The following is a 15,960-nucleotide window of genomic DNA, read 5'->3' as shown; positions in this document are numbered from 1 at the left end:
CCCCTGCTTCATTAGCATAAAAATGGCTGCCGCTTTTTTCCAGCTCGGAGCTTTGCCGGAAAAAAGCTCCCGTCTAGATGCGGATCTTTTGGAAAAAAAAGCCTTTTCCAAAAGATCCCTTATCCCTCACTATAGGAGGGAAAAAAGTGGCAGCCATTTTTATGCTAATGAAGCAGGGGCGGGGGTTAAATTCCCGCTTCATTTGCAACTGCGATGTGTCTAATTTGCATCCCTTTTACGGAAAAGGGATGCTGTCTAGACACAGCCTAAGGGTGTGTCTAAACCACATGGCTCCGTCGATGGAGCCATGTAGATTAGGCTGATCGGCAAAGGGAAATGAAGCCGCGATTTAAATAATCACGGCTTCATTTAAATTTAAATGGCTGCCGTGCTGAGCTGACAAACAGATGATCAGCTGTTTGTCAGCTCAGCACGTTAGTCTGGACACTCCTGCACCAACATGAAAGCCCTTTATCGACCTCCCCGGTAAACGTTATCCTACGAGGTATAACAGGGAGGTCGATAAAGGGATTTCAGGTCGGCGCGGGAGCATCCAGACTAACGTGCTGAACCGACAAACGGCTGATCAGCTGTTTGTCGGCTCAGAGCGGCAGCCATTTAAATTGAAATGAAGCCGTGATTATTTAAATTGCGGCTTCATTTCCCTTTGCCGATCAGCCTAATCTACATGGCTCCATCGACGGAGCCATGTGGTTTAGACACACCCTAAGAGCTGAAATCACTGCGTTGGCCAGAAGCCAGACCCAGTGCAGCCAGTAGAGCTGCTGGCGGGAACTACAGGCAGGTGGCCGGTAGGAGCAGCACAAAGGTGGCATAGCCTCAGACTCAAGGGCTACGTCTACACTGGCATGATTTTCCGGAAATGCTTTTAATGGAGAAGTTTTCCGTTAAAAGCATTTTCGGAACAGAGCATCTAGATTGGCACAGACGCTTTTCCGCGAAAGCACTTTTTCCGGAAAAGCGTCCGTGCCAATCTAGACGCGGTTTTGCACAAGAAAGCCCCAATTGCCATTTTTGCGGTCGGGGCTTTTTTGCAGAAAACAAATCTCAGCTGTCTGCACTGGCCCTTTTGCGCAAAAGGGACTTTTGCCTGAACAGGAGCAGCATAGTATTTCCGCAAGAAGCACTGATTTCTTACAGTAGGAAGTCAGTGCTTTTGCGGAAATTCAAGCGGCCAGTGTAGACAGCCAAGGGCTGTGTCTACATTGGTACGATCTTGCACAAAAGCAGTCGCTTTTGCACCAAACTTGCTTCCTGTCTACACTGGACGCAAGTCCTTGCACAAGTACAATGACATTCTCGTGTGTGAAATCAGGGCTTCTTGTGCAAGAACAATGATGCTCCTGCTCAGGAATAAGCCCTCCTGTTTTTGTACGTTACAAAGTCAGTGTTCTTGCGCAAATTCTCGTGGCCAGTGTAGACAGGCGGCAAGTTTTTGCGCAAAATCTTGCCAGTCGAGATGCACCCAGAGTCTTAGCCCACAAGAACAGCCACTCAGGGTCAGACAAAGGGTCCCCCAGCCTCAAATTCTTACTTTCAAGTTCCAGCGGACTGCACCAAACCGAGTAACTTATGGAGTGATCCAGCCCCTGTCATCCAGCCCCAGTTTCTGGCTGTCAGAGGCTTAGGGATGCCCAGAGCAGGAAGTTACATCCCTCACCTTTAGTGGCCCTTAATGGCCCCATCCTCCATCAATTTCTGAACCCCATTATCGTTTTGGCCTTCACACCATCCCCAGGCAAGGAGTTCCACTGGATAACGTGGCACTGAGTGAAGTGCTTCCTTGTGTGTCTTTTAATGCTGCTACCCACTGATTTCATTGTGTGACCTTGGGTTCGTGTGCTAGAAAGGGGTAAATAACACGGCTGGTTTCTCAGATGAACAGTCCCTCTCTTTTAAATCTCTCCCAATACGGAAGCTGGTCCATACCCCAACCATTATTGCCCTTCTCTGGGCCTTTTTCCAATGCAAAGAGACCTTCTCCGAGGTGGGAGGACAGGAGCTGCAGGCAGTGCTCAATATGCTTCAGAGGGGGAGCCATGTTAGTCTGCGACTGTAAATACAACGCTCAGCCCCGTGGCACCTTAGAGACTAACAAAAGCAGATCAATTGGATCCGGCAAACCCACTTCCTCGGACGGTGAGCTGCACTAGAAAGAACACAAACCAGGTATTTTACAACAGGGAAACACGGTCAATTCAGTTCGTGTGTTTCCCTGGGCACGAACAAAGACATTAACGGGAAGTCACATTAGAAAGCCAGTCTCCCCTGCCTTTAACACCTCATTGTTACATCAAAAGCTACATATGGGACACTGCCAGTCCACTTCATTAGCCTCATTAGTACTGGCCCTATACTAGACAGGCACCTTTTTTCCCTGATATAAAATACCTGGTTTCTGTTCTTTCTAGTCCAGCTCATCCTCTGAGGAAGTGGGTTTTGCCCACGAAAGCTCATTATATACATATATGTTTGTCTCTAAGGACATGTCTACAGTAGGGACTTTTTTTTCAAAATAGATCCCTTTATTTCAAAAGAACAAGGTGAGCACCAACACTACCAAGCCCGTTATTTCAAAAAAGGGCTTGACGCATCGAAATAATAACTCCTGGTTGTGAAGAGGACTAGCGCTATTTCAGAACTGTTGTTTCTATTTTGAAACAAGTCATTGCAAATAACTCCCTACTGTAGACATGCCTTAAGGTGCCACAGGACTACTCGTTTTTAAAGTATTCAGTATGTCTGTATATCTTGGATTTATGTTGTGGCGTCCAATATTTTCTGTCTCATTATCTATCCCGTTTCTAATGGTTCCTAACATTCTGTTTGCTTTTCTGACAGCTGGTACACATTGAACAGATGTTTTCAGAGAACTCTCCATGATGACTCCAAGATCTCTTGCCTGATTGTGACAGCTAATTTAGACCCCATCGTTGTGTATGTAGAGTGGTGATTATGTTTTACAATGTGCTTTACTTTGCATTTATCAGCATTGAATTTCATTTGCATTTTGTTGCCCAGTCACCCAGTTTTGTGAGATCCCTTGTAAATCTTCATCATCTTGAGTAATTTGTTTTTATTATTTGCAAATGTTGCTCTCTCGTAGCTCTCCCTTATTTCCAGACAGTTCTGAATTTGCTGAACAGCATTGGCTCCTGTGCAATTCCTTGAAAGACTCTTCTATTAACTGCTCTGCAATGTGAAAAATAAACATTTGTTCCTTTGTTTTCTTTCTTCTAACCAGCTATTGGTCCATGAGACACCTTCCCTCTTACCCCACCACTGCCTGCTTTGCGTAAGAGCTCTTAGTGACTGATCTTGCTACAGGTTTTCCAAAAGTGCAACTTCACTATATCCACTGGATCACCCTTGTACACAGGTATGTGGAAACCCTCAAGAAGCAGGATTTTCCTCCACAAAAGCCATGTTGATGCTTCCTCAACATGTTATGTTCATATATGTGTCTGACAATTCTGGTCTTTACTATAATTTCATTACAGTTATTTCATACTGAAGCTAGGTTTATGGACCTGTCACCCTCCCCCTCTTTTTAAATGAGCATATCATTAGCTATCCTTCAGTCATCTAGCATGGAGGCTCTTTTACTCAATAGGTTTCTTACCACTATTAGTAGTTCTGCAATTTCATATTGGATTTCCGTCAACTCTGGGCCTTTTTGCTGTTTAATTTATCATCGAATCACAGAACACTAGAACTGGAAGGGACCTTGAGAGGTCACCAAGTCCAGTCCCCTGCTCTGACAGTAGAAGCCAGCACTGTCTAGACCATCCCTGGTAGATGTCTGTCTAACCTGCTTTTAAATATCTCCAGAGATGGAGAGTCCACAACCTCTCTAGGAAACCTATCCCAGTGTTTAACCACTCTGATAGTTAGGAAGTTTTTCCTAATGTCCAACATAAACCACCCTTCCTGCAGTTTAAGCCCCTTGCTTCTTGTCCTGTCCTCAAAGGCTGAGGAGAACAATTTTTCTCCTTCCTCCTTGTGGCATCCTTTTAGATACCTGAAAACAGCTATCATGTCCCCTTTCAGTCTTCTCCTTTCCAAACTAAACAAGCCAAATCCTTTCAGTCTTCCTTCATAGCTCATGTTCTCTAGATCTTTGATCATTCTTGTTGCTCTTCTCCAATTTCTCCACATCTTTCTTGAAATGTGGTGCCCAGAACTGGACACAATACTCCAATTGAGGCCTAACTAGCACAGAGTAGAGCAGAAGTATGACTTCTTGGCTACGTCTAGACTACATCCCTTTTTCGTAAAAGGGATGCAAATTAGACGTATCGCAATTGCTAATGAAGCGGGGATTTAAATCTCCTCCGCTTCATTAGCATAAAAATGGCTGCCACTTTTTTTCGGCATGGAGCTTTGCCGGAAAAAAATGCCAGTCTAGACGCAGATCTTTCGGAAAATAAAGCCTTTTCTGAAAGATCCCTTATCCCTCTTAAAATAAGGGATAAGGGATCTTTCGGAAAAGGCTTTATTTTCCAAACGATCCGCGTCTAGACTGGCGCTTTTCTCCGGCAAAGCTCCAAGCTGGAAAAAAGCGGCAGCCATGTTTATGCTAATGAAGGGAGGGATTTAAATCCCCCCCTTCATTTGCAATTGTGATGTGTCTAATTTGCATCCCTTTACGGAAAAGGGATGCAGTCTAGACACAGCCTCTGAGAATGGTTATCCAGCCAGTTATGCACCCACTTTACAGTAACCCATCTAGGCTGTATTAGTCTAGTTTATTGATAAGACGATCATGCGAGACAGTATCAATTTGTTCCAAAATTCTCACAAACATGTGTACTCTTATTTGGAATACAGTGAAAATCTTTACTCAGGAAATCTACATGTTCCTCAGAGAAAAGTTTTGGTTGTTACAGAGCAAGGAGAAGCTTTCAGCCTTCGGCTACGTCTACATTGGCCCCTTTTCCGGAAGGGGCATGGTAATTTTTGAAATCGCAATAGGGAAATGCGCGGGGGATTTAAATATCCCCCGCGGCATTTAAATAAAAATGTCCGCCGCTTTTTTCCGGCTTTTAGAAAAGCCGGAAAAGAGCGTCTACACTGGCCCTGATCCTCCGGAAAAAGCGCCCTTTTCCAGAGGATCTTATTCCTACTTTGAAGTAGACACTTTGAAGTAGGAATAAGATCCTCTGGAAAAGGGCGCTTTTTCCGGAGGATCGGGGCCAGTGTAGACGCTCTTTTCCGGCTTTTCTAAAAGCCGGAAAAAAGCGGCGGACATTTTTATTTAAATGCCGCGGGGGATATTTAAATCCCCCGCGCATTTCCCTATTGCGATTTCAAAAATTACCATGCCCCTTCCGGAAAAGGGGCCAATGTAGACGTAGCCTTCGTGTTTGTATTCAATGTTTTCTATAAGAACGGCCGTCCTGGGTCAGACCAAAGGTCCATCCAACCCGGTGTCTTGTCTGCCCACAGTGGCCAATGCCAGATGCCCCAGAGGGAGGGATCACAACAGGGAATCCTCACGTGACCCCTCCCCTGTCACCCACCTCCAGACAAACAGAGACCAGGGACCCCATTCCTACCCATCCTGGCTAACAGCCATTGGTGGACACAACCTCCCACTAACACACACCTCTAGCCGCACATGCCCCTCTGCCCTTCTCTTAGGGCACATCTACACCAGCACGTTTTGTCAAGGAAACTAATGTCAACACGTGGAAATCAATAGGACAGAATCACCAAGGCATGTTCACACTTCTCCCCCAGCCTCTGTCACCAGATCATGTTCACATTGGCACCTATGTACCATACTGTTACACACACACAGACACTCATGCGGACACACAGGTGTACTCATGCACACCCATGTACTGTACTTTTACACACACACACACGTACTCAGGAACACCCATGTACCGTACTTTTACACACACGTACAAACCAGTGCTTACACACACACACACACACACACACACACCCATGAACTGTACTTTTACACACACATACAGGCCCGTCCTTACACACAAACGTACGCATGCACACCCATGTACCATACTTTTACACACACATACAGACCCGTGCTTACACACACACGAACGCATGCACACGTATGTACTGTACTCTTACACACACACACACACACACACACACACACACACACGTGCACACACCCAAACACGTATACGCTCCCCGCATGTGCTAAGTGGGGGTGAGATTAGCAGCTGAGCTGGCGCGCGTGCGAGGCACCTGGCTCATGAGTGAGGTTAAGGTTTGTCCTGGGCATTTTCAGTAAAAGTCTTGGCTAGCGCAGGGACACTAAACCAAACTTCCCAGCAGCCCAGAAGCCCGTGACTTGTGCTGACAGGGAGGGTGGGGCTGTCTGACGGGGTGACTACTGGCTCCCGCCCTCGCAGCCTGTGCAGACCACTGAGTTTTGTGGGGATCCAATCGTCTGCAGCCACTGAGTGCTCCAGAAGTCAATGGTGTGCCAGATCCCCACCCCCTGGCCCGTCGCCCCCAGCAACTGCCCCCCCAGGTTTAGGAGGGTACCAGCATTGCCACCCTTGCTGCTGGGCTGCCTTCAGCGCGGGGCATTGGGAGAGCAGTGGTGGGGATGCCGGCCAGGCGCCCAGCTCTAAGGCAGCACCCGCCAGCAGCAGCACAGCCATGCGGGTGGCCAAACCAGACCCCTGTCGCCCCAACTGCTGCGCTGCCGCCTTCAGCGAGAGAAAGTGACGCGTTTCACTCTGGGGGTGAGTGTGAAAGGGGCTGGGCGGGGGGCCAGGGCCAGGTTTGCCGGTGCCCTAAAAGGGCATGGAGCCGGTGGGCACGTGTGGCTACAGCGAAGTACCGAGTTCCCGCAAACCACCACGGGAATGGGGCCGGGCCAGGCGCAGCGGACGGCTTCTGTTTGTTCGCTTGTTTGTTTCGCTTCGAAAATCAATCAAATGGTCCCGCTTGAAACAAAATCCTGTTCTGGGAGTGTAGCACATTGAAAGAGCCTTTCCCACGCCGGGCCAGCGGTTCTGCTATTTCTTATGCAGAAACCGGAAAGGGGGGGAGGGTGCTGTCCAAACAATATAACAGGGAAACCTGAAATAAGTGATAGTTAGCTAGCTAGCTGTAGGAATTAATGCTGACAACTTAATTTTGGACTAACTAACTACCCACCTTCCTTCCTGGTATGTCCACACTGCAAAGGTTTTTTGGGGGGGGAAAACAGCATTTTTTCCAAAAAAAACTTGACTTACGTCCGCACCGCAATAGCGTTTTTTCAGAAAAAAATCGAAAGAACAGAAGGGTCTTTCCAACATTGGCAACCTCTTTCTACGAGGAAGAAGCCTTTTCTGAAAGAGCTTTCAGAGAAAGGCGTGTGTGGACAGGGAAGGGGAGTTCTTTCAGCAGAAGAGGAAAGAGGAAAAAGCTCAGGTGCCCTGGTGGCTGCTCCGTCCATAGCAATCACAGCTTACATGCGAGAGCGCCTCCATTCAGATAGTCCATTCGCTCTCTGTCGAGAAAGCAGATCACTTTTTCGATGCGCTTTGGCAGGGAGGACGTGCTCTTCCGGAAGAAGTTTTTTCAGAAGATCTCTTCCAGAAAACCTCCTTGTGAAAGAAGCCCACAGTCTAGCTGGAGCCAGAGAAAAACACCTTTGCTGTCAGTGTGATGCCGTGGGGGAAATGAACTCCGTGGCAGTGCATAATGTGCCAAAATAGCTAATGTTAATTATACCCATGTGGCTAAATCTTTGTGCACCACACTTAATATTTACCCACATACTCTTTGGTCTCATTAACTGTGCTCAGCCTGCTGAGTTCAGCAGATTGCAAATGATGTATGAAATTAAATACTCCGACCCATCCCCGTCACTGCTCACCCTCCTCGCTGCTCCGGCTCCAACAGTCGGCTCAGGACAGACCTGGCTGGAAAGAAACCCTTCTGTCAATGGAGGGAACTGTTGCAGTTGGGTCAGAGTCCCTTATTCCTGCCTGACTGCCTACAGCGCGCCAGGCACGGTACAAGATGGATGGGAGATACAGCCCATGGCTCAGAGGCTGTCTGGTGGCCAATTCCTCTGCTACGAGCATTATGTCTCGTCGGGGCTTAACGAGAGGAATTCCATCTCTCGGAAGCACCAGCAAATGGCCCATTAAAAAGTAGGGAGGTAGCCAACCCAAATGAATCAACCCTTGAAACCCTGGGCGAGGCTCTCTGCCAGCGCCAGCTTTGTGGAGATCGACCGAGTGGCTGATTCACACCGCTGCACGTTAGGGCTACTGCTTCCAAGGCCTCCGTGTCTCCATTGCTCTTGTCTTACCCTGTTTTGCTCCCCTCCTTCCCGAGAACAACGGGAGCTTTGGGTTGAAAATACCTCAACTCAGAAACATCAAAAGTCCATGTGTCTTGTCTCAACAGAACTCCTCACGGCAGGACCAAGCACCATCTAGACCCCCTGGCAGGAGTCCATCCAAGCTGCTCTGAAATATCACCAGAGACGGAGACTCCACAACCTCCCTGGGCAATTTATTCCAGTGTTTCACCGCCCCGTCAATTCCTCATGTCCAGCCTAAACCTCTCTTGATGCAGTTTGAGCCCGTTGCTTCTTGTCCCGTCAGCAGAGACCAAGAACAATTTTTATTCCTCCTCCTTGAAACACCCTTTTAGGTGCTCGGAAGCTGTTGTGATGCACCTCTCAGTCTTCTTTTGTACCAGCTAAACAAGCCCTGTTCTTTCAGTCTTGCATCACACAGCATGTTTCTAGACCTTTCAACCTTTTTTTGTTGCTCTTCTCTGCACATTCTCCAGTTTCTCCACATCTTTCCTGAGTCGTGGCGCCCAGAGCGGGACAGACGACTCCAGTTGAGGCCAAATCTGTGCAGGCCAAGGATCCAGGGGGTTGACTAGACAGTGCAGAGAGGGACCCCGTGATTCCTCTCGAAAGCTCCTCCTGGAGGACAGGAGTCCTGCAGGAGCCTGGGCAGCCTGAAAGGACAGAGACGCCAACGCTCCACGTACTTGGGCATGGAGAAGCCGAGGCAGGGAGCCACATGCTGGTGCTTCATGCGTTCCTCTTCCACACTGTCTGCACGGGGTGCTGCACAAGGTCAGTGTATGAGTCCATGTCTCCTTGCCTCGGCTGCGACGTGCCCTGGTGGGGTAGGTGGTTCCCCACTTGCCTCAGCTGCGACGTGCCCTGGTGGGGTAGGTGGTTCCCCACTTGCCTCGGCTGCGATGTGTCCCGGCGAGGTAGCTGGTTCCCCACTTGCCTCGGCTGCGACGTGCCCTGGTGGGGTAGGTGGTTCCCCACTTGCCTCGGCTGCGACGTGTCCCGGCGAGGTAGCTGGTTCCCCACTTGCCTCGGCCGCGACGTGCCCTGGTGGGGTAGGTGGTTCCCCACTTACCTCAGCCGCGACGTGCCCTGGTGGGGTAGGTGGTTCCCCACTTGCCTCGGCCGCGACGTGTCCCGGCGAGGTAGCTGGTTCCCCACTTGCCTCAGCTGCGACGTGCCCTGGTGGGGTAGGTGGTTCCCCACTTGCCTCGGCTGCGACATGCCCTGGTGGGGTAGGTGGTTCCCCTCTTGCCTCGGCCGCGACGTGCCCTGGTGGGGTAGGTGGTTCCCCACTTGCCTCGGCTGCGACGTGTCCCGGCGAGGTAGCTGGTTCCCCACTTGCCTCAGCTGCGACGTGCCCTGGTGGGGTAGGTGGTTCCCCACTTGCCTCGGCTGCGACATGCCCTGGTGGGGAAGGTGGTTCCCCACTTGCCTCGGCTGCGACGTGCCCTGGTGGGGTAGGTGGTTCCCCACTTGCCTCGGCTGCGACGTGCCCTGGTGGGGTAGGTGGTTCCCCACTTGCCTCGGCTGCGACGTGTCCCGGCGAGGTAGCTGGTTCCCCACTTGCCTCGGCTGCGACGTGCCCTGGTGGGGTAGGTGGTTCCCCACTTGCCTCGGCTGCGACGTGCCCTGGTGGGGTAGGTGGTTCCCCACTTGCCGCGGCTGCGACGTGCCCTGGTGGGGTAGGTGGTTCCCCACTTGCCTCGGCTGCGACGTGTCCCGGCGAGGTAGCTGGTTCCCCACTTGCCTCGGCTGCGACGTGCCCTGGTGGGGTAGGTGGTTCCCCACTTGCCTCGGCTGCAACGTGCCCTGGTAGGGTAGGTGGTTCCCCACTTGCCTCGGCTGTGACGTGCCCTGGTGGGGTAGCTGGTTCCCCACTTGCCTCGGCTGCGACGTGCCCTGGTGGGGTAGGTGGTTCCCCACTTGCCTCGGCTGCAACGTGCCCTGGTGGGGTAGGTGGTTCCCCACTTGCCTCCGCTGCGACGTGTCCTGGCGGGGTAGGTGGTTCCCCACTTGCCTCGGCTGCGACGTGCCCTGGCGGGGTAGGTGGTTCCCCACTTGCCTCGGCTGTGACGTGCCCTGGTGGGGTAGCTGGTTCCCCACTTGCCTCGGCTGCGACGTGCCCTGGTGGGGTAGGTGGTTCCCCACTTGCCTCGGCTGCGACGTGCCCTGGCGGGGTAGGTGGTTCCCCTCACTGCCCACACCATGGCGTGCCGGGGAAAAGGTGCACAAGTGGCTGGGGAGCTGGGGAAGCCCATTCAGCTGGGCTGCCCACTCCCATCTCTGCAAAGAGGCGGCCACATGGAATTTCTGCACCCCGGGAGTGGGCCTGCAGGTCCACAACGGGCAGCACCTGGCTTCTGGCAGGACCGTCAAGCCAAACGTGGCCAGGCCCAGTGCTGGGATCCGAGCCAGCAGCCTGACGGCGTGGGACAGCCGGGGTCAGGCACAGCCTCCCGTGCCCGCTCATTGTCACTGCCCTCAGCAGGGAGAAGCCAGGGCCAGGCAGCAGTGCCTGTTGGAGGCCTGGAGGGGCTGCAGGGGGTGGCTTGTCGAGGCCAGGAGCGAAGGGAGCAGTGTACATGCCGGGGTGTATCAGCTCCGTGGGTTTGCAGAGAAGGGGGGACCCAGGGCAGCCTTTTGTCTCTTTCCCTAGATGCCGTCTGACGAGCACTGCTCTTCACAAGGGCAGTGTGGGTCGTGCGGGACACGAGATGCTGGAAGAGTCTGGGATTTGCCCTTTCACCATGTGCCCACGTGCCATGGGAAAGGCGCAGAAATGCAGCCAATCCAGCCCTACTCTCTAGAGGCTGGCTCCTTTGGACGTTCTCCTCCTCCACTCCCAGGATGTGAAAGAGCTGAGCCTTCTCAGGGCAGCACAGACCCCAGAGTGCTGACAGGCGCTGCACAAGTGGCGTAGCGCCGCAGGCTGCCGGGGGAACGTGTTGTCTCATTTGGTCGTCTGCAGGCAGCGCCTGCCTTTGTAACCTGGCTGGAAGGCTGGAGTGGAGAGGGCAGGAAGGACTGGACATTTGGGGGGGCGCCAGAGCAACAGCGGCAGCATGGACACAGAACATGCATCGGGCACTGTTTTGCCTAGGGAGATATTAGAGCCCGTGCAAAGGGAGCCCAGTAGCCTTGGGCCCAAGCCAGGAAACAGCGTCTGCTGGGCTGGGTTCTGTGCGGACACATGGTCCCGGCCCAGCCAGACTTGCAGATCGAGTTATGTGTCTAGCTTTTGAGGGGAGAGAGGGCGGGTTGTGTTTGGGGCTGGCGTAGGGAGAGAAGAAGGCTAATTGGAGAAGTTACGAGTAGCCATACTAGGGGCTCTCAGTCCTCCCGGACTTTGCCTGAAGTCTCCTGGAGTTATAGCGGAAACTCTGATTAAAGATCATGCCATGTAGTGAAGTCTCCAGGAATACAGCAGCCAAAATAGGGCTCCCTAGCTGTACAAGGTGCTTCAGTGTCTTGTCTCTGACAGTGGCTAGTGCCAGGAGCCCCAGAGGGAGTGAGCAGAACAGGGAATCATCCAGTGATCCCTCCCCTGTGACCCATTTTCAGCCCCTGACAAGCAGGATAGGGACACCATTCCTGCCAAGCCTGGCTAACAGCCATTGATGACCATGAGTTTATCTAGATCTTGTTAGAGCCCTGTTAATGTCCTGGCCTTCACAAGATCCTCTGGCAAGGAGTTCTACAGGTAGACTGTGCACTGCATGAAGAAAATCTTCCTTGTTGTACCGCTCCTGCCTGTTCATTTCATTTGGTGACCCCTAGTTCTTGTGTTACGAGAAGGAGTAAGAAATGCTGCCTTGTTTACTTTTGCTTCACCAGTCATGATCCCACAGGCCTTGACCATATCACCTCTTAGTCGTTGCCTTTTGTGAAGGACCGGGCCGTGTCTGGGCACAGCTGAGGGCGTCCGCTCAGGGCGAATTGCTCAAATCCGGGGCACCTTACAGCCCCCAGACTGGTGACCTCTCCAAACAGGCCACAAACCAGTCCCACAGAGTAATTCAGCAACCTGCCTGAAGCCTCACGAGCAAAACCCCTCCGACACCCCAGCAATATCCGTGCCCCAGATGACCCCGGGCCTCATACACAGGTGGGGAGTCCTAGCACCCAATCCCACCTACCCCGAACAAGTTCTGTCCGGTTCCAAGAAACCAGCCACAGATCCCTGGTCAATTTACCCTCTGGACCTTACCCACAAATCACGCTGGGCCAATCCTTTAGCATCTAACAACTAAAGGTTTATTAACACAAGAAAGAAAAGCATGAGAGTGAGGTTGTTAAAGGATAGTACATTACATGCATCGAATCTCCCAGTCCTCGATGCAGGCTCTAGCAGAGATGTTACAGCTGCTGGTTTAAAAGTCCTTGTTGCACATCCTAGGATCAGGATGGGTCCACAGTTCTTTCTGGCTCTTCGATCCCTGCACTGCTGCCTCTGGGATGAAGTGCTGAGCTGAGTACCCAGATGGAGTCTGTCACATGGCCTCTTTATCCCTCCTTCCTGGTCTCTTCTTGGCTACAGCAAGTCACCTGGCCCAGTGCTGCCTCTGGGATGAAGTGCTGAGCTGAGAACCAAATGGCATCGACCCCATGGCCTCTTTATACCTCCTTCCTGGCCTCTTCTAGTATGTAGCCGGTCACCTGGACAGAGGCCAATCCCTGTGTTCCCTGCTGGCTGCTCTCAGGTGACAGCCCCCATTCTTTAGGTGTGTCCATAGCCCATTGAGAGCCATTGTTCCACAGGGCCTCGGTAATTAGCATGTCCATATTATTAAGAAAGGGATAGAAAATAAGACCCAGAATATCTTACCGCCCCTGCATAAAATGATGGTACGCCCACATCTTGAATACTGTGTACAGAATTGGTCTCCTCACCTCAAAAAAGATATTTTGGCCTTGGAAAGGGTTCAGAAAAGGGCAACTAAAATGATTAGGGGCTTGGAACGGGTCCCATATGAGGAGAGGTTAAAGAGACTGGGACTTTTCTGTATTGGCCCTCTGCACACCACTCATGATTTTATAGACCTTTATCATATCCCCCCTCAGTCTCCTCTTTTCTAAACTGAAAAGTTATTTATTAGTTCCCATAATAGAAGATCTAGAGGACACCAAAAGAAATTAATGGGGAGCAGGTTTAAAACTAATAAATGAAAGTTCTTCTTCACACAGCGTGTAGTCAACCTGTGGAACTCCTTGCCAGAGGAGGCTGTGAAGGCTAGGACTATAATAGAGTTTCAAGAGAAGCTGGATAATTTCATGGAGGTTAGGTCCATAAAAGGCTATTAGCCAGGGGATAAAATGGTGTCCTTGGCCTCTGTCTGTCAGAGGCTGGAGAGGGATGGCAGGAGACAAATCGCTTGATCATTGTCTTCGGTCCACCCTCTCTGGGGCACCTGGTGCTGGCCACTGTCGGCAGACAGGCTACTGGGCTAGATGGACCTTTGGTCTGACCCAGTACGGCCGTTCTTATGTTCTTATGTTCTCCCTTGCTGCAGTTCAAGCCCATTGCTTCTCGTTCTATCCTCAGAGGCCAAGGAGAACAATTTTTCTCCCTCCTCCTTGTAACACCCTTTTAGAGACCTGAAAACTTCTATTACGTCCCCCCTCAGTCTTCTCCTTTCCAAACTAAACAAGCCCAATTCTTTCAGCCTTCCCTCATAGCTCATGTTCTCTAGACCTTTCATCATTCTCGTTGTTCTTCTCTGGACCTTCTCCAATTTCTCCACATCTTTACTCCAACTGAGGCCTAACCAGCGCAGAGCAGAGCGGAAGAATTGAGAGAGACCGTTCTGCTTTCCCCACTGCAATGGGCAGTCATTTTGTGGGGTTGCATTTTACCCGCAGACTGCTCAGCTAGCACAAGGCTTGTCCTGTGCCTGGGCTATTAAACCCCATCAGTCACCGGCCCAGATCCATTCCCGGATGTTCTGCTGGAGCAACCAGAGCATGGCTGCTAAAAATAAAATCAAGCAGCATTCTTGCTTCCAAAGCTGGAAGCAGCATAGCACATTCTACGACCTCGGCTCGGAAGGGTTAGATTTTTTCCGGTAAATGTCGTTAAACGTCGATTTCACTGCATACACACAAACGACGGAGCACATTTCAATCAATAATCATCAGAACGTACGGTGAGGCCAAGGAAGAAACATGCTGCTGGAGAACTGATGTGACTGTGCCCAAGGGATATTTATTTGTCTGTTTTGACATGTGATGTTTTATGTTCAACATTTTAATATTTGTATCTCAATAGCGCCTGTCATTGTTGTCTGATCCCCCTATTGTCAGAGCCCCATAATTTCTCACAATGAGTCATTTAAGCAAACATCAGTACAGCCATAAAAATAAAAACCGAGCTCTGGCCAGTCGGACTATAACCACTGTGCTATGTGATCAGACAGGACTGGGCTGGACCCCTGGCTATTCAGGTCGCGTGTCGATTCCTTTTCTCCCACTGATTCTCTTCCCTGGCTCTTTGGAGCAAAACCTTTTCAGAGCAGTGGCCACCTACATTGCTATCCATGCACAGGGCCCAGATACATGACACCCCTATAATTGGGAACTCTAGTGCAATACAAATAATAACACAAATTATTTAAAAAAGGAACCACTTAATCATCGTGTTACCAGGGAAACGAGAAGAGATCGGATTTCTCCAGAAATAAAGCAACACCATATCTTCGGGCCAACACTGTGCTGTGACCAAAAGCAACATCGTCCTTTGTTGTTTAGAAAATGCCCCACCCCATGCTGCAAAAAGGGTATTTTTGTTTTCTGGGCTGAGACAAAGGTCACATGAAATATTAATTGCACAGAGCAAAGCCGAGAGGATGGCTTTCACAATGGAAAAGCTGAGAACCAAGGAAGACAACTGCATACCCAACACTGGGGCCTCTTATTCTAAAAGCATGGCCAGCAGGGCAGCTGACAATGAGCCGCTATTCAGCAAAGCGCTTGCATTTGCTCTGTTTTACCTTTAAATCCTGAAGGCTTGATTTCTTTTTAAAGCCTTTGAAGGGAGAGAGGAACTAAATAGAATCAACCGGGCTGGCTCCCAGCTGGCTTGAAAGTGCAAACGCAGCATCTCCACAGACACAAATTAATCTTGGCTGACGTCCTGCCGAGCTGAAACGGAGTCCGATAGCCTGCCAGGAGGTCACGACCACGCGACCCCCTGACATTTCTATTTTCTGTGATGGAGGAGAAAGGACGGAGGTTAAGCCAGTGGGTGGGGAAAGGAAAGTGAACGTTTTAATGAGAGGAGGTGTTTGGCACCGAGCTGGAGCACTTTGGATGGAGAGGCTGTGAATGAAGGATGCATTCTAATTGCAAAGGACGGTATGAATAATTAAGGACACTAATGCATTAAGATATGGGTACACTGAGCATCTCCAGCAAACCAGCCGAAGCAAGGCATCCAGACTGAGTCTCTCTGTACCATGCCCCGCTGGGCAGAGCTCCCATGGCCCAGACAAGCAGCGGCCCCTCAGTGCACAAGGGCATTTGGAAGGGAGTTTGGCTCGGATCGAGGGGCAGCCCCTTTGCTCTGTGGTGTGCGGCCGAGGGTACTGTTTCCGGAACTCAAAGGGTTAAACTCGACAGCTTGAAGCTGCAGGGCTGCC

At 50.9% G+C, this 15,960-nt stretch overlaps 1 long non-coding RNA gene across 4 annotated transcripts in view; it reads right to left on the bottom strand.

The window, feature by feature from the left end:
• The window catches only part of LOC142829041 (uncharacterized), a 32,442-nt gene extending 17,000 nt beyond the window's left edge, over positions 1-15,442 (bottom strand). For all 4 annotated transcript variants that reach the window (XR_012903236.1, XR_012903237.1, XR_012903234.1 and 1 more), the window contains exon 1: positions 15,313-15,442. This is a non-coding gene — a long non-coding RNA (uncharacterized LOC142829041). The remainder of the gene's footprint in view (positions 1-15,312) is intronic.
• Between the last annotated feature and the right edge of the window lie 518 nt (positions 15,443-15,960).

The sequence above is a fragment of the Pelodiscus sinensis genome, chromosome 4, assembly GCF_049634645.1.
Source record: "Pelodiscus sinensis isolate JC-2024 chromosome 4, ASM4963464v1, whole genome shotgun sequence".
Lineage (NCBI taxonomy): Eukaryota > Metazoa > Chordata > Testudines > Trionychidae > Pelodiscus > Pelodiscus sinensis.
Note: the sequence above shows the minus strand (reverse complement) of the source record. Positions and strands in the feature narration are given on the sequence as shown.